The following is a 22,762-nucleotide window of genomic DNA, read 5'->3' on the forward strand; positions in this document are numbered from 1 at the left end:
AGCACGAACGCTGGTCCAACTGAGGCGCCAGGTGGAAATGGCATGGCAAGCCGTTCCACAGGACTACATCGAGCATCTCTACGATCGTGTCCATGGGAGAATAGCAGCCTGCATTGCTGCGAAAGGTGGATATACACTGTACTAGTGCCGACATTGTGCATGCTCTGTTGCCTGTGTCTATGTGCCTGTGGTTCTGTCAGTGTGATCATGTGATGTATCTGACCCCAGGAATGTGTCAATAAAGTTTCCCCTTCCTGGGACAATGAATTCACGGTGTTCTTATTTCAATTTCCAGGAGTGTAGTTCTCACAAATCCGCAAGGAAAAGGGCCAACGAGTGTGGAGGAAGAATATCCTTTCCGGCTGGTAGCTGAAACCACCCCTCGACATATCCCAGCCAATGACGCCGTACGACATTTACATTTGTAGTGGGTGGAACTTCAGTGCGTCGTTTGCAAAAGAAAAATGGTTCAAATGGCTCTGAGTACTATGGGACTTAACAGCTATGGTCATCAGTCCCCTAGAACTTAGAACTACTTCAACCTAACTAACCTAACTAACCCAGTCATCACGGGGCAGAGAAAATCCCTGACCCCGCCGGGAATCGAACCCGGGAACCCGGGCGCGGGAAGCGAGAACGCTACCGCACGACCACGAGCTGCGGACGCGTCGTTTACAATTAATTTAATAAGTAAATAGTGTAAGTGCGCCACTGACAGCAATGTTCTAATTACAATTGTTTTATTTGCACAAATGTTCTGCTCCAGAACACGGCTACTTAATTTCATTTACCATTTACGAAATACAATTACAAAACCATTAAGAAATATCAGTAAAAATTGTAACTAGAAAATAATATAAATGGTCTCATACAGATATGATTATATGAGGGTCACTCCAAAAGAAATGCACATTATTTTTTTTAAATCCATCTTTTATTCTACATGTCTGAAAGTTTTGCAGTATGTAGATACATGTTTTAGGAACAATATTTTCATTTCTCCACATAATTTCCATCCCTCTCAACTGCCTTACGCCATCTTGGAACCAGCGTCTGTATACCCGCACGGTAAAATTCTGGACCAACCTGTTGGAGCCACTGTTTGGAAGCGTGCACAGGGGAATCATCATCTTCAATCCTTGTTCCACGAAGAGAGTCTTTCAGTTTCCCAAAGAGATGATAGTCACATGAAGCCAGGTCAGGACTGTAAGTAGGGTGTTTCAGTGTTGTCCATCCTAGTTTTGTGATCGCTTCCATGGTTTTTTGCCTGACATGTGGTCGTGCATTGTCGTGCAACAGCAAAACATCCTGCTTTTGCCGATGTGGTCGAACACGACTCAGTCGAGCTTGAAGTTTCTTCATAGTCGTCACATATGCATCAGAATTTATGGTGGTTCCATGATGTCCACAAGCAAGAGTTCTTCAGAATCGAAAAACACCGTAGCCATAACTTTTCCAGCAGAAGGTGTGGTTTTGAATTTTTTTTTCTTGTGTGAATTTGCATGATGCCACTCCATTGATTGCCTCTTCGTCTCTGGTGAAAAATGATGGACCCATGTGTCATCACCTGTCACAATTATTCCAAGAAATTCATCTCCACCATTCTCATACTGTTCCAGAAGTTCGCTGCATACCGTTTTTCTTGTATCTTTCTGAGCCACTGTCTACATCCTGGGATCCCACCTGGCACAAACCTTTTTTAATGTCAACACTTTCATTACCCTGCAAACACTTCCATCACTATCCCAACGTAGCGACAATTCGTTCACTGTGATGCGTCTGTCAGCAGTCACCAGTTCGTTAACTCTCTGCACATTGTCTGGAGTGCGTGCAGTAAGAGGCCTGCTGCTGCGAGGACAAGCCTCAATATTGCCGTGCCCGATTTCATCGCGTAACCTGCTTGCCCACCGACTAACTGTACTGCGATCGACAGCAGCATCTCCGTACACCTTTTTCAACCTCTTGTGGATGTTTCCCACTGTCTCGTTTTCACAGCACAGGAATTCTATGACAGCACGTTGCTTCTGACGAATGTCGAGTGTAGTAGCCATCTTGAAAACATGCTGTGACGGCGCCACTCACGGGAACAGGTTGAACTAAGTTTTAAAACAAACACTGTAAAACTTTCATACATGGAGAATCAAAACTGTATTTTTTCCATAAATAGTGTGCATTTCTTTTGGAGCGATCTCGTATGTACACTCTTGGAAATTGAAATAAGAACACCGTGAATTCATTGTCCCAGGAAGAGGAAACTTTATTGACACATTCCTGGGGTCAGATACATCAGATGATCACACTGACAGAACCACAGGCACATACACACAGGCAACAGAGCATGCACAATGTCGGCACTAGTACAGTGTATATCCACCTTTCGCAGCAATGCAGGCTGCTATTCTCCCATGGAGACGATCGTAGAGATGCTGGATGTAGTCCTGTGGAACGGCTTGCCATGCCATTTCCACCTGGCGCCTCAGTTGGACCAGCATTCGTGCTGGACGTGCAGACCACGTGAGACGACGCTTCATCCAGTCCCAAACATGCTCAATGGGGGACAGATCCGGAGATCTTGCTGGCCAGGGTAGTTGACTTACACCTTCTAGAGCACGTTGGGTGGCACGGGATACATGCGGACATGCATTGTCCTGTTGGAACAGCAAGTTCCCTTGCCGGTCTAGGAATGGTAGAACGATGGGTTCGATGACGGTTTGGATGTACCGTGCACTATTCAGTGTCCCCTCGACGATCACCAGTGGTGTACGGCCAGTGTAGGAGATCGCTCCCCACACCATGATGCCGGGTGTTGGCCCTGTGTGCCTCGGTCGTATGCAGTCCTGATTGTGGCGCTCACCTGCACGGCCCCAAACACGCATACGACCATTATTGGCACCAAGGCAGAAGCGACTCTCATCGCTGAAGACGACACGTCTCCATTCGTCCCTCCATTCACGCCTGTCGCGACACCACTGGGGGCGGGCTGCACGATGTTGGGGCGTGAGCGGAAGACGGCCTAACGGTGTGCGGGACCGTAGCCCAGCTTCATGGAGACGGTTGCGAATGGTCCTCGCCGATACCCCAGGAGCAACAGTGTCCCTAATTTGCTGGGAAGTGGCGGTGCGGTCCCCTACGGCACTGCGTAGGATCCTACGGTCTTGGCGTGCATCCGTGCGTCGCTGCGGTCCGGTCCCAGGTCGACGGGCACGTGCACCTTCCGCCGACCACTGGCGACAACATCGATGTACTGTGGAGACCTCACGCCCCACGTGTTGAGCAATTCGGCGGTACGTCCACCCGGCGTCCCGCATGCCCACTATACGCCCTCGCTCAAAGTCCGTCAACTGCACATACGGTTCACGTCCACGCTGTCGCGGCATGCTACCAGTGTTACAGACTGCGATGGAGCTCCGTATGCCACGGCAAACTGGCTGACACTGACGGCGGCGGTGCACAAATGCTGCGCAGCTAGCGCCATTCGACGGCCAACACCGCGGTTCCTGGTGTGTCCGCTGTGCCGGCTTGTACAGCCCTCTCGCAGTGTCCGGAGCAAGTATGGTGGGTCTGACACACCGGTGTCAATGTGTTCTTTTTTCCATTTCCAGGAGTGTATATAGACTGAAGCGGCGAGTGAAAATTTGTCCCAAGGCCAGAAATCGAAGCTGGGTCTCCTGTTTAATAGATTGCTATTCAGAGCATACGTTCCCTCTATAATGAACTCGTTGTTTTCGGGACGTTGAACCATTATGTCGTTTCCCTTAGAGATAATTGTACAATAAGGGATCTTGGTAGCAGACAGTGATTCCAAATGTCGATCCTTGATACGCTGTGGAATTCATTGGTAAGTGTTATAAACAAAGGCTTATGTATTTCAAAGAAAGAACACCTCGAACACTAGAAGCTTCCTGGTGACAGAAATGAAAGCCAGTTTTGTCTTGTTTGTGACTCATCTTCTTTCAAAAAAATGTTCAAATGTGTGTGAAATCTTATGGGACTTAACTGCTAATATCATCAGTCCCTAAGCTTACACACTACTTAACCTAAATTATCCTAAGGACAAACACACACAGCCATGCCCGAGGGAGGACTCGAACCTCCGTCGGGGACCAGCCGCACAGTCGATGACTTCAGCGCCTTAGACCGCTTTTTTTCATTGTTCTCATTTTGTTCGTTGAATTTGGTTGGTGCGGATGTCCCAGGACACCCGTTCAAGTTCAGTGTCGAGCCGTTAACTCAGTTGTTTTATTACAGAGGGCAGCTAACCCTCTGACCGAACACGCTGAGATACCGTGCCGGCACCGCTCGGCTAATCTCGCGGCCATCCTCCTTCCATTTCTAAATCTACATCTACTAAAATTTCTCAGTAGTGTTTCGCGAAAAGAACGTTGTCTTTTTTCCCTTTGCGAGGTCTTTAAGAACGATATGTTTCTGGTTACGAAAATAATGATCTTGTTTCTGAGAATTAAAGCGATAAGGTCGTTTTAAAGCGAAATTTACTTATTTCGCGATAAATGCGATATTTCAGCTTAATTTGTGGAGAATAAGGAGCTTGAAATTTTGTTCCAAGTTTGTATGTATGAAGAGAAAGGGAAGAGAGAACTAAGATTTCTTAAAAGGACATAAATACTTGTTATCGTCAATATTTCGGAAAATGTCTTAAGGGCATCACGCCAAAGAGTGAAATTGTTTACAGAGGACCAGTAGTTTTCTAAGTAATTCGGCACAAATATTGCTGACTTTGACTCCAGGTTTCTTGCGAAACGAAATGTTTGGTATGTTGCTCTCGGGGTAGCTGGGAATCCCACCTCAGCCTGTCTCCTTAGGCTACAGTGCTAATATTCTTGCAAATCCATAATGACGTGTACTAGCCGCACAGTTGACAGCACAAAGAGTTGGTGTTTTTCGGGTTCCTGGTGCAGGTAAAATAAGGAAAGGGATCGCAGTCAGTAATGTGTGGTAACTATAATTTGGCATGCGGATTCAATAGTTATGATCGGTAGCATTCAGCAATAGTTGGGAGACTTCGTGCCGTAGTGATTTGTAGAAGTTCGTTGCCAGCTGCGCAGAGTACCATTAGCCATTTTTAACTACATTGTCGCCTACTTTGTTGCTGAGCTGTAATGTTACTGTTTGTGTTTTGCCGTGTTATTTTCATTGTGGCTTTTTTTTTCGAAAATGAGTGATGATGAGGTTGGTGCCGCATTGTATGGTTACCTTCGACTCAGAAAAGGAAACCGATTTTCAGGAGCTCGTGGAAGCTCAAAACACAAGTTTCTGTTGGCGGCACTGCATACTAACAGTACATGGAGGAGGAGTAGTTTATTTCCTCCAGTATCCCATGTTCTCCGCAGCATACCCTATCCGCTCTACCCGTTCCGCCGCGCGGCGTAACCGAGAAGGTCTTGGGCGCCTTGCCACGGTTCGCTCGGCTCCCCCAGTCGGAAGTTCGAGTCCTCCCTCGGGGATGGGTGTGTGTGTTGTCCTTAGCGTAAGTTAGTTTAAGATAGATTAAGTAGTGTGTAAGCCTAGGGACCGATGATATCAGCAGTTTGGTCCCATAGGAACTTACCACCGCCTACCCGCTCCCTGCAACTCCGCTCACCAAATGCCAAGTTATAATTCGCGAGCAGTAACGAAGGTAGGTCGTTCTATATGTATTACGGTGCACAACAAAGCTAAAAATTTGTGAGTGATGGTTTACACATTTCGAAAAGCAATATTTTAATAAGTAAATTTAGTGATGTCTGTATCGAATGTAGATAAAATATACCTTCTCAAAATGTTGCTTTAAAAACAAGGAACATTTACAACATAAATGAAGCACTTCAACAGTGAAACGGCTGGCAACAGTTCTCGTTAGTGAAGCAAAAATATCTGACGATGAAAGACAGAATTTATTCACGAAACAATTGCGATACTACTCAAAGGCAACATCCCGCTGGAGAAAGTAGACGACCCTGCTGTCTGGAAATGGTTCAAATGACTCTGAGCACTATGGGACTTAACAGCTGAGGTCATCAGTGCCCCAGAACTTAAAACTATTTAACCCTAACTAACCTAATGACATCACACATATCCATGCCCGAGGCAGGATTCGAACCTGCGACCGTAGCGGTCGCGCGGTTCCACACTGATGCGCCTAGAACCGCTCGGCCACACCAGCCGGGTCTGGAAATGCTTCAAGTGTATGTACCATGTATGTTCTATCAGTAAAACCTCACTGACAGTAAAACTAGGATTTCTAAGACCATTTCAGATAGTTTTCTTTTTTCAATTTTGTAGAATCTGGAAACCTTCCCACACCCAACCAGCTAAGGAAACACGTTGTGTAAACGAAATAGTAGCAAGTGTAAAACAGTCTTTAGAAGGGAAATCAGACTTGACTCTAATCCGTGACGAAACTACAGACTCTACAGTTCGTTATGTGTTCGCAGTCTTCATCAAAACTCAAGATCCACTATCTAAACAGGAAATACTTTTGTTAGAATATGCATTTTTAGAGGGGCGAACAGCGGAACGTGTGTTCAAGCAATCCTGCATGATTTGCATATTTTTGAAATTGACTGTGAGAGCGTGAAGTATTTAATAACTGATTCTGCCCCATATATGTTAAAATGTTGTGAACAACTGAAGGGAATTATGGGAGAACATTTAATTCACACCACTTGCTGGGCTCATAAAATCTGATTGTTCGGCAATATCTTGCAAAGGCATTTGAAAGACCTTAATGCCATTGCGTCGAAAACAAAGAACTGTTTTCATATGATAAGGAAACTTGTTCCGTCGCTACCTAGAAGAAAACTTCCCAGATACGTCAGTTTCATCGTATCCCGAATCTGTTCCCCACAGTCGTTTAATGAACAAAGTAAGAGCATATGGACCATCAGACCAATTGTGTGATTGGATTGAAGAGTTCCTAGATAACAGTGCGCAGCATGTCATTCTCAATGGAGAGAAGTCTTCCGAAGTAAGAGTGATTTCAGGTGTGCCGCAGGGGAGTGTCGTAGGACCGTTGCTATTCACAATATACATAAATGACCTTGTGGGTGACATCGGAAGTTCACTGAGGCTTTTTGCGGATGATGCTGTGGTATATCGAGAGGTCGTAACAATGGAAAATTGTACTGAAACGCAAGAGAATCTGCAGCGAATTGTCGCATGGTGCAGGGAATGGCAATTGAATCACAATATAGACAAGTGTAATGTGCTGCGAATACAAAGAAAGAAAGATCCCATATCATTTAGCTACAATATAGCAGGTCAGCAACTGGAAGCAGTTAATTCCATAAATTATCTGGGAGTACGCATTAGGAGTGATTTAAAATGGTATGATCATATAAAGTTGATCGTTGGTAAAGCAGATGCCAGACTGAGATTCATTGGAAGAATCCTAAGGAAATGCAATCCGAAAACAAAGGAAGTAGGTTACAGTACGCTTGTTAGCCCACTGCTTGAATACTGCTCAGCAGTGTGGGATCTGTACCAGATAGGGTTGATAGAAGAGATAGAGAAGATCCAACGGAGAGCAGCGCGCTTCGTTACAGGCTCATTTAGTAATCGCAAAAGCGTTACGGAGATGATAGACTCCAGTGGAAGACTCTGCAGGAGAGACGCTCAGTAGCTCGGTACGGGCTTTTGTTAAAGTTTCGAGAACATACCTTCACCGAAGAGTCAAGCAGTATATTGCTCCCTCCTACGTGTATCTCGCGAAGAGACCATGAGGATAAAATCAGAGAGATTAGACCCCACACAGAAGCATACCGACAATCCTTCTTTCCACGAACAATACGAGACTGGAATAGAAGGGAGAACCGATAGAGGTACTAAGGTACCCTCCGCCACACACCGTCAGGTGGCTTGCGGAGTATGGATGTGGATGTAGATGTGATGAGCAGATGGGGGAATTGGTTTAAAGCCGCGTGTTACGTACAACAGATTTCGATATCCTCCTCTCATTTTTCTAACAATTGACACTAAAATATGTTCCCTTGGTAAGCTGGTTGGCAGAAATGGAAGATGTCAGATTTTGGTACCTGATAAAATTCCAAGCAGCATTTGTTTTTGAAAATTGTAAGTTTATTGCAGACGTTGTTTTATAATTAGAAGGGTCTAATTATCCCTATTCTAATTTACTGGTTTAAAAAATAACAAAACTGAAGAATAGGATGACTGTTATTGCTTCTGGTCATGTTGGTGAACTAGTTAGTAGGATTATTGAGGGGTTTGGTGACTTGTTAAAAAGTGAAGCGACTCTCCTCTTGCAAAATGTTAGTATTTTAGTTGTAAACAAAACTGAAGAGCACATGTCGCGAAGTAAGGCTAATACGTTATTTGGGTGTTTCAATGATTTATTTTATCCTGATAACGTAATTAAATCGAACTATACAAACATTTCGGAAATAAGTAAAAAACACAAAAATTATATGTCTTTAAAGTGATAAAACAGTCTAATATTATCGCTGGGCACCCTGCTTTTAAAGATATTCTGCTTGGTCAAACTGAAAATAATCCCAGTCAGAAGATTTAAGTATTTCGGTCACTGAAAGCACTGAAATTAATGCGCCTGAACTTTGTAAATGATGTCTTAAAATCTATTTGGGTTCCCTGTTCATCCATCGATGCAGAGAGATTTTTCGAAGTATAATTTCATTGTCAACAATTGGAGACGACTAATGAAAGAGAGTTCCATTGTGGCATGTGTTATATTATCTTTCAAGAGGTAAAGTGAGTAGGATAGCCCAACGATAGCGAATGTGTTATGTGATCGTAATCAGGAATATAATAAGATAATATTGTATGTTCAGTAATTTGTACATCTACCATTCATGTAAATAATTCAAAAACACAACAATGGAACCTTTAATGATTAATTTTAGAATTTCATCAAAGTGAAATGAAAGCGATACGGCAGTATCTGTATTACGAAATAACACAAAAATTAGTATCCTTCTCACGAAACTGCACAGAAATTAATGCAAGAGAAATTACGCCTCTGCGTCTGCGTAATACTCGCATGTTGATCGAAGCTATCGATAACAAATATAGCAGCGCGGTTCTGAATTGCTTCAACGTCTTCCCTTAATCCGATCTGGTGGGGATCTCAAACACTCGAGCAGTACTCAAGAATGACTCGCATTAGTGTTCTATTCTTTTGGTCTCCTTTATAGACGAGCTACACGTTCCTAGAATTCTCACAATAAACCAAAATCCACCATTCTACTTGTGTTACTACGTGCTCGTCCCATTTAATATCGCTTTGCAAATTTAGGCCTAAATATTTAATCGATTTCGCTGTGTCAGGCAGCACGCACTAATTCTGAATTTGAACAATCCGATTTTATTTTTCCTATTCATCTGCATTAACATTGCCGGCCACGGTGGCCGTGCGGTTCTAGGCGCTTCAGTCCAGAACCGCGGGACTGCTACGGTCGCAGGTTCGAATCCTGCCTCGGGCATGGATGTGTGTGATGTCCTTAGGTTAGTTAGGTTTAAGTAGTTCTAAGTTCTAGGGGACTGATGACCTAAGATGTTAAGTCCCATAGTGCTCAGAGCCATTTGAACCATTTTTTTTTTGCGTTAACATTCATTTTTCTACGTTTGAAGTACGCTGTCATTCATCACACCAACTAGAGATTTTTTAAAAGTCATCTTGTATCCTACAGTCACTTAAAGAGGACACCTTCCCGTACACCACAGCATCATCAGCGAACAGTCACAGATTACTGCTCACCCTGTCCGTCAGATCATTTAAGTATGTAGGGAATAGGAGCGATCATATCACACTTCACTGGGGGCACTCCTGATGATACTCTTTTCTCTGATGAACACTCGCCGTCGGTGACAACGTACTGGGTTCACTTACTAAGTAGTCCGCCCCGATAGCTGATGGGCAGCGTGACCGATTGCCGTCGTACGGGTCCGGGTTCCATTCCCGGCTGGGTCGGGGAATTTTCTCCGCTCAGGGACTGGGTGTTGTGTTGTCTTCATCATCATTTCATCCCCATCCGGCGCGCAGGTCGCCCAATGTGGCGTCGAATGTAATAAGACCTGCACCACGGCGGCCGGACCTGCCCCGCAAGGGGCTTCCGGCCAACGACGCCAAACGCTCATTTCCATTACTAAGTAGTCTTCGAGCCACTCACATATCTGAAAACCTATTCCGTATTTTCGAGCCTATGCTGACAGTCTGTTGTGTCAAACGCTTTCCGGAAATCTACTTGTTGCTCTTCATCTGTGGTTCGCAGGATATCTTAAGAGAAGAGGGCAAGCTGAGTTTCACTCGAGGGAAGCTTTCTGAATCCGCGCTGATTTGTTAGGCCCCAGGATTTTTTGTCTCAAGGGAATTTATTTTATTCAGTCTCAAAATATGCTCACGAATTGTGCAGCAAACCTCATTTACTTGGTATTCATAAATGACCAGCAGGTACAGCTGCGCTGTAATCCTGTAAACCCTCATGATACTCGTGTGACAGTAAACCATGTGACGACGCAGGATGTCCTTTGGTTCCGCCACACGATGCATTCAGGTGCATGATTGGAATAAGTACTTTCGAGGCAATAAGAGACGCCACTCGGTTTACAAAACTCTTCTTGGTTGCTTGGATGCTTTTATTACACAGTGCCTCTCACTTAAGATTCTTCGACTTTTCAGAAAAGCATTCCTCATTTTATGACATCTTCCTTGCAATATCATCAAATGTATTTCACTGAGGAGCTGTTCACGCTCTCAGTTTGTCCGAATAAGTCCACCATGAATATCGTAGCATTCAGTCGGTTCAAGACAAGGATTCGAGACAGATGCGTAGAAGACAAGAACTTGTCGAACGAATGACCTCTTCCGAGATAAGCAGCATCTCTTCTTGAGTTTTCCGGAAGACTACAACTCCAGTATATTCTCTCTGCAATATAATAGTCTCGTTAATTGTTGTACCTTATTTAGATTTTAATGGTGTCTGCCCGAAGTGAATAGCTCTCATATTTTGCACTGTTGATACGTTCAGAATCCTTCACGTTTTCGTGTGGCTTAAAATAAAATTGTATTTACTTAATCATAGCAGCAAGTCACGGCATAAAATTTAACTGAATTTTGTGACAAATTTCTCCGAATGTACGTGGCTGCGTCTTTCGAAAATTACATTGCTAAGTCGTTTCATTTCTGTATACTCCTTCTTCACAAAATAAAATGCACTCTAGCATTCCTAAGGGACTATTTCAGGGGGCCGTGACTGATGAACCGAGCTCTTAAGCTGTGACAAGTTTCATCAAAATCGTTCGACTCACTGTAGAAGCATACACGACCGAATTCGCTCATGTTCCGCATGCTTGCAGTACATACTTGGACGTATCAAACGCTGTTCTAGTAAGATGCGCTTCTCCGTTGTCGAAAAATCGATATTCAAAGTTTTACGAGCCTGCTGAATGAATACGAGAGCGCTAGCCGGCGAGCAGTCGGGTGATGGCTACCGGACTATACCTATGAGTGTACTGCGTTCGAATCACTCCGCTTTTTTCCCTGGTCTTCTAACAAACACCTGTATCGCTAGAACGAAAGAAAAGGAGCAATAATAATAATAATAATAATGAAGAAAAATGACAAAATTAACATTTATTTATCAGCATGTCCATGCGTGTATCGCAGTGAAGTTATATTGGGCTATACCTGCTTTGAATAACATACACTGTATTTGCGATACGAGCATGCATGTATCGATAAATGAATGTTCATTTCATCGCAGTTCTTTATTATACGTGGAGACGAAGATACCAGAATGATTATCATTTTTACATTGACTGAAAAAAATCACAACACAAAAAAAATTGATGTAGAGAAACGAAATTTTGTGAATACAGTCGTCCAAGCAACATACGAGGGGCGTTTGATAAGTCAGTGCAAAAATAAAAACTACTTACGTGTTTGAGGTAAACCTTTTTTTATTTTTCGACATTCTCCTTTTAGGTTTATACACTTCGCACAACGCAGTTCTAATTTGTTGATCCTCTCCAAATAATAAGAATTGTCCACATTTGCAAAATAGCTATTAGTTGCTGCAATCACCTTCTCGTTTGAATAAAGTCTTTTCCCGCCAGCCATTTCTTCAAATTGGGGAACAAGTAGTAGTCCGTGGGAGCCAAGTCTGGAGAAGAGGAGGGGATGTGAAACGAGCTGGAATCCTAATTCCAGTAATTTTGCGACCAAAACTGCTGAGGTGTGTGCTGATGCATTGTCGTGATTGAAAACGACTCTTTTGCGGTCCAATCGCCGGCGTTATTCTTGCAGCTCGGTGTTAAAACGGTCCAATAATGATGAATTATATGCACCTGTAATAGTTTTACCATTTTCCAGATAGTCGATGAGGATTATCCCTTGCAAATTCCAAAAGACAGTCGCCATAATCTTTCCGGCCGAAGGGATGGTCTTCGCCTTTTTTGGTGCAGATTCTCCTTTGTTAACCCATTGTTTAGAATGTTGTTTGGCCTCAGGAGTATAGTAATGTATCCATGTTTCATCCACAGTGACAAAACGACGCTTAAAGTCCTGCGGATTCTTCCTGAACAGTTGCAAACCATCCTTGCAACACTTCACTCGATTCCGTTTTTGGTTAAGCGTGAGCAATCGCGGAACCCATCTTGCGGATACCTTTCTCATGTCCAAATGTTTATGCAAAGTAGTATGTAGCCGTTCATTCGAGATGCCCACAGCACTAGAAATCCCACGCACCTTAACACTTCTGTCATCCATCACCATATCATGGATTTTATCAATGATTTCTGGAGTCGTAAGCTCCACAGGGCGTCCAGAACGTTCAGCATCACTTGTGCCCATATGGCCACTCCGAAAATTTTGAAACCACTTCTAAACTGCTCTAATCGAAGATGCAGAGTCACCGTAATGTTTATCAAGCTTCTCTTTAGTCTCCTGAGGCGTTTTGCTTTTCATAAAGTAATGTTTAATGCCCACACGAAATTCTTTTTCATCCATTTCTTGACAATCACTCGACTTCCTTGATTCACACGAATGCCAAACACAAAGAAATAGACAAATATGGCTGAAACTTGGTGTGCGTTCTTTCAAAGATGCTAGTAACTAAACATGACCTCGATACGCACCGGTGGTGCCATCTCTCGGACTTTGCACGGACTTTTCAAACGCCCCCGTATTTAAGTGAATATCATTTCAAGAGCACAGGTTATTGTAAGCGCGCGATAAGCCACTGCAAATATGAAATGCTGGTACATGTGGTGCAACTGCCAGAATGTTGAATGCATGTATTGTTTTTTACAGGTGCCGGATGTCAGTTAATGGGATGGATTTCCATGCCTGTTGCACTAGGTCTTTCAATACAGGGACGATTAATGCTGTTTGTGGATGCCACTGGAGTTTTCGTCTGATGATATCCCATATGTGCTCTATTGGAGACAGATCTGGTGATCGAGCACGCCAAAGCAACCTGTCGACACTCTGTAGAGCATGCTGGGTCACAACAGCGGTATGTGGGCGAGCGTTATCCTGCTGGAAAACACGCCCTGGAATGCTCTTCATGAATGGCAGCACAACAGGTCGAATCACCAGATTAACGTACAAGTTAGCAGTCAGGGTGCGTGGGATAATCAAGAGAGTGCTCCTGCTGTCATACGAAATCACATCCCAGACGGTAACTCCAGGTGCCATTACTGTGTGTCTAGCACGCAGACAGGTTGCTTACAGGCCCACAAGTGGCGTCCTTCTGACCAATACACGGCCATCACTGGTACCAAGGCAGAGCCAGCTTTCATCAGAAAACAAAACAGGCCTGCACCTTGCTGTGGTTTGGGATCAGTGGAATGCACATTACAGGGCGTCTGGGTCGGAGCTGTCGTTGGAGTAACCGATTTGTAATAGTTCGTTGTGTCACTGTGTGCCAACTGGTGCTCAAATTGCTGCTGCAGATGTTGTACGAAGCGCCAGAGCCATTCTCCTCAGTGCCACGTGGCGGTCCGGAGGCCGGACTTCTTGTGACCGTACGTTCTCGTGACCACAGCTGCCAGAAATCATGTACACTAGCTACGTTCCTGGCAAGTATTTCTGCAGTATCTCAGAAGGAGCATCCAGCTTCTCGTATCCCTATTACACGACGTCGTTCAAATTCAGTGAGCTGTTAATAATGGCGTCTTTGTCGCCCTTAAGGATTTTCGTGACTAACATCAACTCAACACGTCCAATCTCAAAGGTAACTAACGCTCACGGCCGTGACAGCCTGAGTTTAAAGGAAACCTGATTTGTATCCTCATAGAGGAGCTACCAGCGCCACTCTTATGTGACTGGCGCGGAATCTGAACAGACATCATCTTTCAGCTGTAGAAACAGGCCTACCAATTTTCGCTTATGTCGCACAATGTTTTTGCGATTTTTTCCATTAGTGTGTTTTTCATTTGTGAAGAAACATAATTCGTTGCAGCAATAAAAGTGTTTCGTGTAGGATTAGAAGAAATAGTGCCGTAAGGGCAGCTTACCAGACTGCCACCTCAGCCGGTTTCGCTAACGACACTACTCGATAGGTGGTGGTCTCGTATGGTATTCAGCAGGTTTATAAAACTGTGAATCTCGATTTCTCGAGAACGTTCGAGAAGCTCACCGTCTGCTGATGCTGCAGCAAAGGCCACAGTCCATCTCGGTCGGTCCGCCTCTTACTCTATTCCCTCGCAAGATATTCGTATTCTATCGGCGTATCACGTCACTTTGGCATGACCATTGGTGCTCCCTTCATGGGAACAAACTCAGAGAATTCAAACCTCTCCCAACAGCCTGGTCGACTTCCTCCCGGCCGTCTCGCCGTGAGGAAGTAATCTTAGCTCGGTTGCGAATAGGGCACTGTCGCTTTAGTCACCACCCCTGTGATTTTTCCATCAGAGTGTTATTTTTCATTTGTGAAGAAACATAATTCGTTGCAGCAATAAAAGTGTTTGGTGTAGGGTTAGAAAAATAATGCCATAAGGGCAGCTTACCAGACTGCCACATCATCCGGTTTCGCTAACGACACTACTCAATATGTGGTGGTCTCGTATGGCATCCAGCAGTTTTATAAAACTGTGAATCTCGATTTCTCGAGAACGTTCGAGAAGCTCACCGTCTGCTGATGCTGCAGCAAAGGCCACAGTCCATCTCGGTCGGTCTGCCTCTTACTCTGTTCCCTCGCAAGATATTCGTATTCTATCGCCGTATCACGTCACTTCGGAATGACCATTGGTCCTCCCATCATGGGAACAAATTCAGAGAAGTCAAACCTCTCCCAACAGCTCGGTCGACTTCCTCCCCGCCGTCTCGCCGTGAGGAAGTAATGTTAGCTCGGTTGCGAATAGGGCACTGCCGCTTTAGTCACCCTTCCGTTGTTGAGTGGCGACCCTGCACCCAGCTATCCTTTCTGTAGCCAGACATTAACAGTCAGAAATTTCCTGATCCTCTGCCCATATTTTATCCACTTACGTCTCAGTGTCGGGCTGCCGCCCGCTTTACCGGACGTTTTAGCGGATGACGTGCGAGCTCTGGCTCGCGTTTTAAGTTTCTTAAAAAGCAGTAATATGACAAAAGAGATTTGATTTCTATCTGGTGACTCTAGTGTCTTGTCGGCATCTTTTACATACTCTTCCGTAACGTCTTAACGTTTTAGATTTGATTTCTCTTCCTTTCTGTATTGTACCTCGAAACGGATTTTTATCCTCGCGGTCCCAACATTCTATGGTTCCATACTGGGCGTTTATGACTTTATATGTTTTGCGTCCAAACCCCCCCCCCCCCCAAAAAAAAGGCTCATCGTACAAGAGAGCAAAATTGATGACCTTATGGGTATATGATTCCTTTGTCAGTGGCAACAGTTTATTACAAATTGTTTTTTGCAGTGTGCCTTGTAATGTCGTGTAACATGGACAACACAAAAAGAAGAAGACTGACGCTGAAGATTTTTGCACCTACCAGATATGTTCAGTTAGAGGTTGTTGCCTTCCAAGTAGGACCCCGCCGAGTCCAAAACGTCCCATTCCTTCCGTCCACTGTTTGTGATATTTCTGCATAGTGCTCTCCTTGAGGCTCTGCCTAATCTCTGTTTCGGCTTTCGGTGGAGATAAAAAACATATTTATAGGGAACTGCTCGTTCACTGCCGCTCAAGCTGATTAATTCTGGTGAAAATTGTCACAGCCTAAGTATACAATTCAGGGTCGCAGAACAGTCTAGCACTTAGTGTCGATGTATCTCTGTTGGATCCACTTCAGTTTCTTGACGAACTTCACGATTTGATTTTTTCTGGTGAAGTTTAGTAAAGTGTAGCATAGTTCTTCTACTAACTATTCAGTAAAATTTCCATTTGAATCATTCCTATGTTATCTCTGTTCAGGTAGGTTACAGGCATATTTCAGATGACAACATGTACCTGTTATGATATCAAACACGTATCTTTCCCATCATTGTTTGAGCGACCGTCTCGGTAAGTCTTTAGCTCTGTTCTGTTTTTATAGATACCATGGTTCACTTTCGGCTGTTCTGTTTTCGAAATTGAGTTTGTGAGCTGTTTTCTGTGTAAATTCTTTTATTTACCAGTGTTTGAGATTTTGTACTTTTAATTCAGATCAATTAATATTCGATTTCATTTGCTATAGTCAAATGTTCAAATGTGTGTGAAATCTTACTGGACTTAACTGCTGAGGTCATCAGTCCCTAAGCTTACACACTACTTAACCTAAATTATCCTAAGACAAACACAAACACCCATGCCCGAGGGAGGACTCGAACCTCCGCCGGGACCAGCCGCACAGTCCATCATTTGCTATAGTGATTTATATGATATGTGCTGATACTGATATCTTAATCTTACGTCTTTTAGCAAGTGTGTTTTGTATAGTTATGATGAGTATATATTATCATTGTTGTAATTTACTCACGACTGGGGTTTCATGATTTTGCTTTGCAGTGCGATACAACCTCGACTCACGGATAGACTCTGAGCTTCAGCTTGACTATTTCACCGTTAAATTTTGATGAAGTTGAAGTAAAGTTTAAAGTTCGATTTGGAGTTTAAATAAATAATAATTGATAACATTAATGATCACGCATGAAATTTAAGTCCAACGCTCTTGCCAACTGTTAAACAACTAGAAGCTAAGGGGTAGCTACAGCACGGCTTTGAAAATGCAGTGAATACATGCAATGTTTAAAAAAGGACTTTTCAAATTTGAAAATTCATATTAATTAATTCATAATACCCACAGAGGAGACTGTAGTGTCAATTTGTAGAAAATACATTAAGTTTTGCCTCGCGTATTTCGCTAGTGCTGAATCGCACTGTAAGGAGCGCTAGAACAGTTGCGTTAAAGATGGCTGCCTTCACTGGACACGAGCGTTCTAGCTGTTTGTTTTGGTTTGAAGAATCGAAGTCGGCGACAACAGTTCAGCGTAATTTCCGTACCAGTTCGCTAAAGATCCTCCTAGAAGGCGTACAGTTTATGAGTGGCGTAAATGTTTTGTAGAAATACGGTGCTCGGGAAGACACGGGAAATCATCAGCTCGTCTACGCACAACTGACGACGTCGTTGAGAGAGTGAGGCAACGTTTTGTCAACAGCCCAACGAAATCGACCCGGCGTGCGTCTCACGAACTGAAAATCCCACATACGACTGTTTGGTGTGTGTTGAGAAACCGTTTGCATTTGAAACCGTACAGCCTGACGATCGTACAAATAATAAAAGAGACTGATAAAATTACTCGCAAGAACTTCTGTGCGGATATGTTAAATCTATTACATGAGGGTGAACATTTCTTGGACAAAATCATCTTTTCTGACGAGTCGACTTTTCACTTAAGTGGCAAGACACACATAACATTTGGATGAGTGAAAATCCACATCAAACATTGAAACATGTTCGTTATAGCCCTAAACTGAACGTCTTTTGTGTATCGAGCAAGAACAAAGTGTACAGACCTTTTTTCCGTGAGAGAAAAATCAACGGCATAATGTACCTGCATGTGTTACAACAATTTTTGATGCCACACATCGATGAGGATGACAAAGAACGAAATGTTTATTTCATACAAGATGGTGCACCACCCCACTACCTGGCTGACGTCCGGGATTTTCTCAGTGACCGCTTTCCAGGCCAATGGATTGGCCGTGATGCGCCAATTGCATGGCCCCCACGTTCCCAAGACATGACACCACTCGATCTTTTTTAATGAGGATTAATGAAGGATATCGTGTTTGTACCTCCTGTGCCGGTTTCTCTACCTGAGCTTAAGAGCAAGAGTTTACGCCGCCACTTAGCAAGTTACACCTGCAATGTTACAGCGAGTGTGAGAAGTAATTGACTTGCGATGGGATGTGTGCAGGATAACCAACGGAAGCCACGTAAGACATCTTTAGTTTAATGGAAAAAAAACTTGATGTGTTTCCCTCAAAAATAACACTAAACCCAGCTCTATATCGTCTTTCAATAAGTTTATATGAATTTTTAAACTTGTAAAGTCCTTTTTGAAACACCCATTATATTTTCACAGGCAAATACCGGACACGGGCAAATACTGGGAACCACAGAGATGTATATATATTCTTCCGGGACGCAGAAATGAGATGCAATTTGTGGCTGTCAATTTCATTGGAATTTCGGTATATCTGCTTACTTACTGATATTTACTGAGCCCCGTATTCCTTCAGTCTCACTCCACCAACGTGACACCTCGTTTTCTCTATAAATAAGCAAGTGACCGTAGATACAATTTATCTCGATTTGCCGGCAAGTTAACTGAGAGAAATCACACGTAACACTTACAAAGGCAATTTGCTTGGGGTAACCAGTTAAAGTTCTAAATAACAACGAAAATTCTAATGCGGAGAATATACAAATTTATTTTCTCTGCAATTTCAGGAGGCAGGATCTAGGAACGATGTAGGGTTGTGCTTAACTTTAGTCAGCATGTTTGTCTGGCATTGTGTACTTTACAACCGGTGTTATAAGAGGTTTTTTGTGTGGGGTCCCTGCAGCAAAGTTTAACTGAACAAACACCACCAGTTTGTTCTATGTAAAGTCACTTCTTTCCTATTTAAGCAGCAAGCAGTTCGTATGAGCTGGGCAGACCACATTTGTTGCTTACGCCTTGGAGTGCACTATATTTCTTCTCTCCGCTGCTACTACTGTTTCAAGCCAGCTTCACACCATATCTACGCTTCGTTTTTACCTATACTGTAGTGTTTTCGTATTGGTCTCGCTCAGTCGTTCTTTCATTTAAAGCCTTACAATTTTAATTCTTAGGCTCGTTAAGAAAATTGCAAAATTAGTAATAAAAATCATATCGTCGAGGAGGAGGAGGAAGACGAGATTAGTGTTTAACATCCCGTCGACAACTAGGTCATTAGTGATGGAGCAGAAGCTCGGATTAGAGAAGGCTGTAGAAGGAAAGCGACCTTCCGCTTTTCAAAGGAACAATACCGGCATTTACCGTAAGCGATTTAGGGAAATGACGGAAAACCTAAATCAAGATGGCAGGACGCGGGTTTGAACCGACGTCGTCCCGAATGCGAGTCCAGTGTGCTAACCACCGCGCATCATCTCGTTAACTTTTTTAAATATCCTGCCTTAATTTCCTTTGAACATACCAACTTTCCACGTGAATGTGGTAAAGTTAGATGGGCTCTTGTATTTCTATGATGTGTAATGGGGTATAACGTGCTATACAGAAACATCAGTGATGGTTACAGGTTCTGTGTTTATACAATGTCTGTATCTTCACGTTACAATGTTCTTCAGACGGACATGCATGTCTGGAAGAACACACACTGTTCCGATGATTACAGTTATGGTATATATTATGGTATGTATTGTCATTTTGCAACACAGACACTGTTACCATCACTGATGTACCCATTCCTCGACGGGCTAGAATGATGAGAAAATATTTTTCTCTCCCTGTGCCGAATCATGAAATGTGCGTGCGCAAGAGCTGTGGACTCCGTGACATATGGAAGTTTGGATCGGTCCTGGAGTCGTGGTCGGGCTGCCAAAGTTGTTAACGCGATAAGCGGGAAGTAGTGGTCCTGCACAAATTTTCATGTGTCCCAAAGAACTGAAGTCAGTCCAGATTCGCAAAATGCGAAACATTCACTGTTCCTGAGTCCACGTGCGATGGACCAGACACCATATTCGCAGTGTCTCCATGTGAGAAAAATGCCTCTGATGGATCGTCGGGCGTATAGAGCATATTCTCGAACCGAAGATGCAGAATATGAAAGATGGTTCACAGAGAAACTGTCTCAAGATTTCTAGCCAGGGCAGGTCGTGTTCTGGTTGCACATGTTTGTGAAGTTAAGGCAAGATAATGTTCCCAGTGCTGGATTGTAGCAATTGGCTGACAATGTCAATACTGCCCTCTTTGAATCATGTCTATAGTCACGAAAAGACGTCGTAGGTAATATTCAACTTCTGGCCCACCTCGTGCTGACTTTGGCTGAAACCAATCTGCCAATGATCCGTCAACATGTAATGTGATCCAAATGTGTTCATCGTGCTTCCTTAAGACTCGAATACTGTCTTTTTTCAAACATATACGTACATCGATACACCTCAATCCACTTTAATGTGCGTTTCGGAGGGTACTTTGTATACCACTGTCACTCCATTACTTGTTCCGGTCTCCAGCGAGTCATCCGTATTAATTCGAATCCCTGATATTTTTTACCTTCGTGAGCTTTTCGAGGGATATGCAGATGGATGCATTTTTTTGGTTCTCTTTTCTCGGAATTTTAACAGTTGACAACACCTTAAAGCACAAAGCTTTTCTTGAGTCGTCTGCCACTGGAGCTGATTGTACGTCTCCATGACAATTTACCACTTGCTAAACGAACCCATGGCCAACGGCCTTGCCGCAGTGGTAACACCGGTTCCCGTCAGATCACCGAAGTTAAGCGCTGTCGGGATGGGCTAGCACTTGGATGGGTGACCATCCGGTCTGCCGAGCGCTGTTGGCAAGCGGGGTGCACTCAGCCCTTGTGAAGCAAACTGAGGAGCTACTTGATTGAGAAGTAGCGGCTCCGGTCTCCTAAACTGACATACGGCCGGGAGAGCGGTGTGCTGACCACATGCCCTTCAATATCCGCATCCTGCGACATCTGTGGGCTGAAGACGACACGGCAGCCGGTCGGTACCGTTGGGCCTCCGTGGCCTGTTCGGGCGGAGTTTAGTTTAGTTTCAAACGAACCCATGACGAAAGACTTTAGCTCGTCTGTACTTCATCTATCAGTTCTACCCTAGCCGGCCGTGGTAGCCGAGTGGTTCTAGGCGCTACAGTCTGGAACCGCGCGACCGCTACGGTCGCAGGTTCGAATCCTGCCTCGGGCATGGATGTGTGTGATGTCCTTAGGTTAGTTAGGTTTAAGTAGTTCTAAGTTCTAGGGGACTGATGACCTCAGATGTTAAGTCCCATAGTGCTCAGAGCCATTTGAAACATTTGAATTCTACCCGATAAGGAGCCCTACCTATACAGCAATAATCGCGCATTGGTCGAATGGGGATTTTGTAAGGGCATTTAACTCATATGAAAATAAATGTATTGGCCAGTAAAATTTAGATAGTTTACTTATTTGAAAATGAAATAAAGAATAACTAATTTTACACCTCAGAGCAGATTTTACGTGCAAAAAAATTCTGCGGATGCTTCAGTACTACAACATGGGGTTCTCATACCATAAAGGAGACACTTTATAGTATATTTCTCCGTGCTATGTCTCTTTACGAACTATGTTTTCGCTTCACACTGGGTTTTACGTGCATATTTTACCTGAAAAATTGGAGTAACTTTGGACGACTGTATCTCGGAAACGGATAAAGATACGATGAAAATTTTCAAGGTTGTTCGAGATCGAAATGTTAGGAATACATCGCAAAATTACAGCTATTTGCTGTGTGTTGCCGTCTCGGAAACAGAGGATTGGTTTTGGTCTGCTGGCGACCGGGAAAATATAGTAAAAAGAAAACTTTTTGTGGGGTTTATCGAGCAACCGTCCTTGAAGAAATGGTGCCTCTATAAGACCCATAAAGCCCACCATCGATAACATGAAATGCGAAAAGAAGCAACCGATTTGCTCAATTTGTGGAAGCAGCAGGAATTGTGTAACATTGATACACTACTGGCCATTAAAATTGCTGCACCAAGAAGAAATGCAGATTAGAAACGGGTATTCATTGGACAAATATATTATACTAGAACTGACATGTGATTACATTTTCACGCAATTTGGGTGCATAGATCCTGAGAAATCAGTACCCAGAACAACCACCTCTGGCCGTAATAACGGCCTTGATACGCCTGGGCATTGAGTCAAACAGAGCTTGGATGGTGTGTACAGGTACAGCTGCCCATGCAGCTTCAACACGATAGAACAGTTCATCAAGAGTATTGTGACGAGGCAGTTGCTCGGCCACCATTGACCAGAAGTTTTCAATTGGTGAGAGATCTGGAGAATGTGCTGGCCAGGGCAGCAGTCCAACATTTTCTGTATCTAGAAAGGCCCGTACAAGACCTGCAACATGCGGTCGTGCAGTATCCTGCTGAAATGTAGGGTTTAGCAGGGATCGTCTGAAGGGTAGAGCCACGGGTCGTAACACATCTGAAATGTAACGTCCACTGTTCAAAGTGCCGTCAATGCTCAATGCGAACAAGAGGTGACCGAGACGTGTAACCAGTGGCTCCCCATGCCATCACGCCGGGTGATACGCCAGTATGGCGATGACGAATACACGCTTCCAATGTGC

The 22,762-nt window shown here is 43.9% G+C and overlaps 1 protein-coding gene and 1 pseudogene across 1 annotated transcript in view; both read left to right on the forward strand.

Moving 5' to 3' along the window:
* Positions 1-22,762, forward strand: part of LOC124722225 (vitellogenin-like) — a gene marked incomplete at its 3' end in the record, with an annotated part of 444,892 nt that overhangs the window by 356,257 nt on the left and 65,873 nt on the right. The window lies entirely within an intron of this gene.
* LOC124723526 lies at positions 20,862-20,979 on the forward strand (annotated as a pseudogene).

Source organism: Schistocerca piceifrons, chromosome X, assembly GCF_021461385.2.
Source record: "Schistocerca piceifrons isolate TAMUIC-IGC-003096 chromosome X, iqSchPice1.1, whole genome shotgun sequence".
NCBI classification, from domain to species: domain Eukaryota; kingdom Metazoa; phylum Arthropoda; class Insecta; order Orthoptera; family Acrididae; genus Schistocerca; species Schistocerca piceifrons.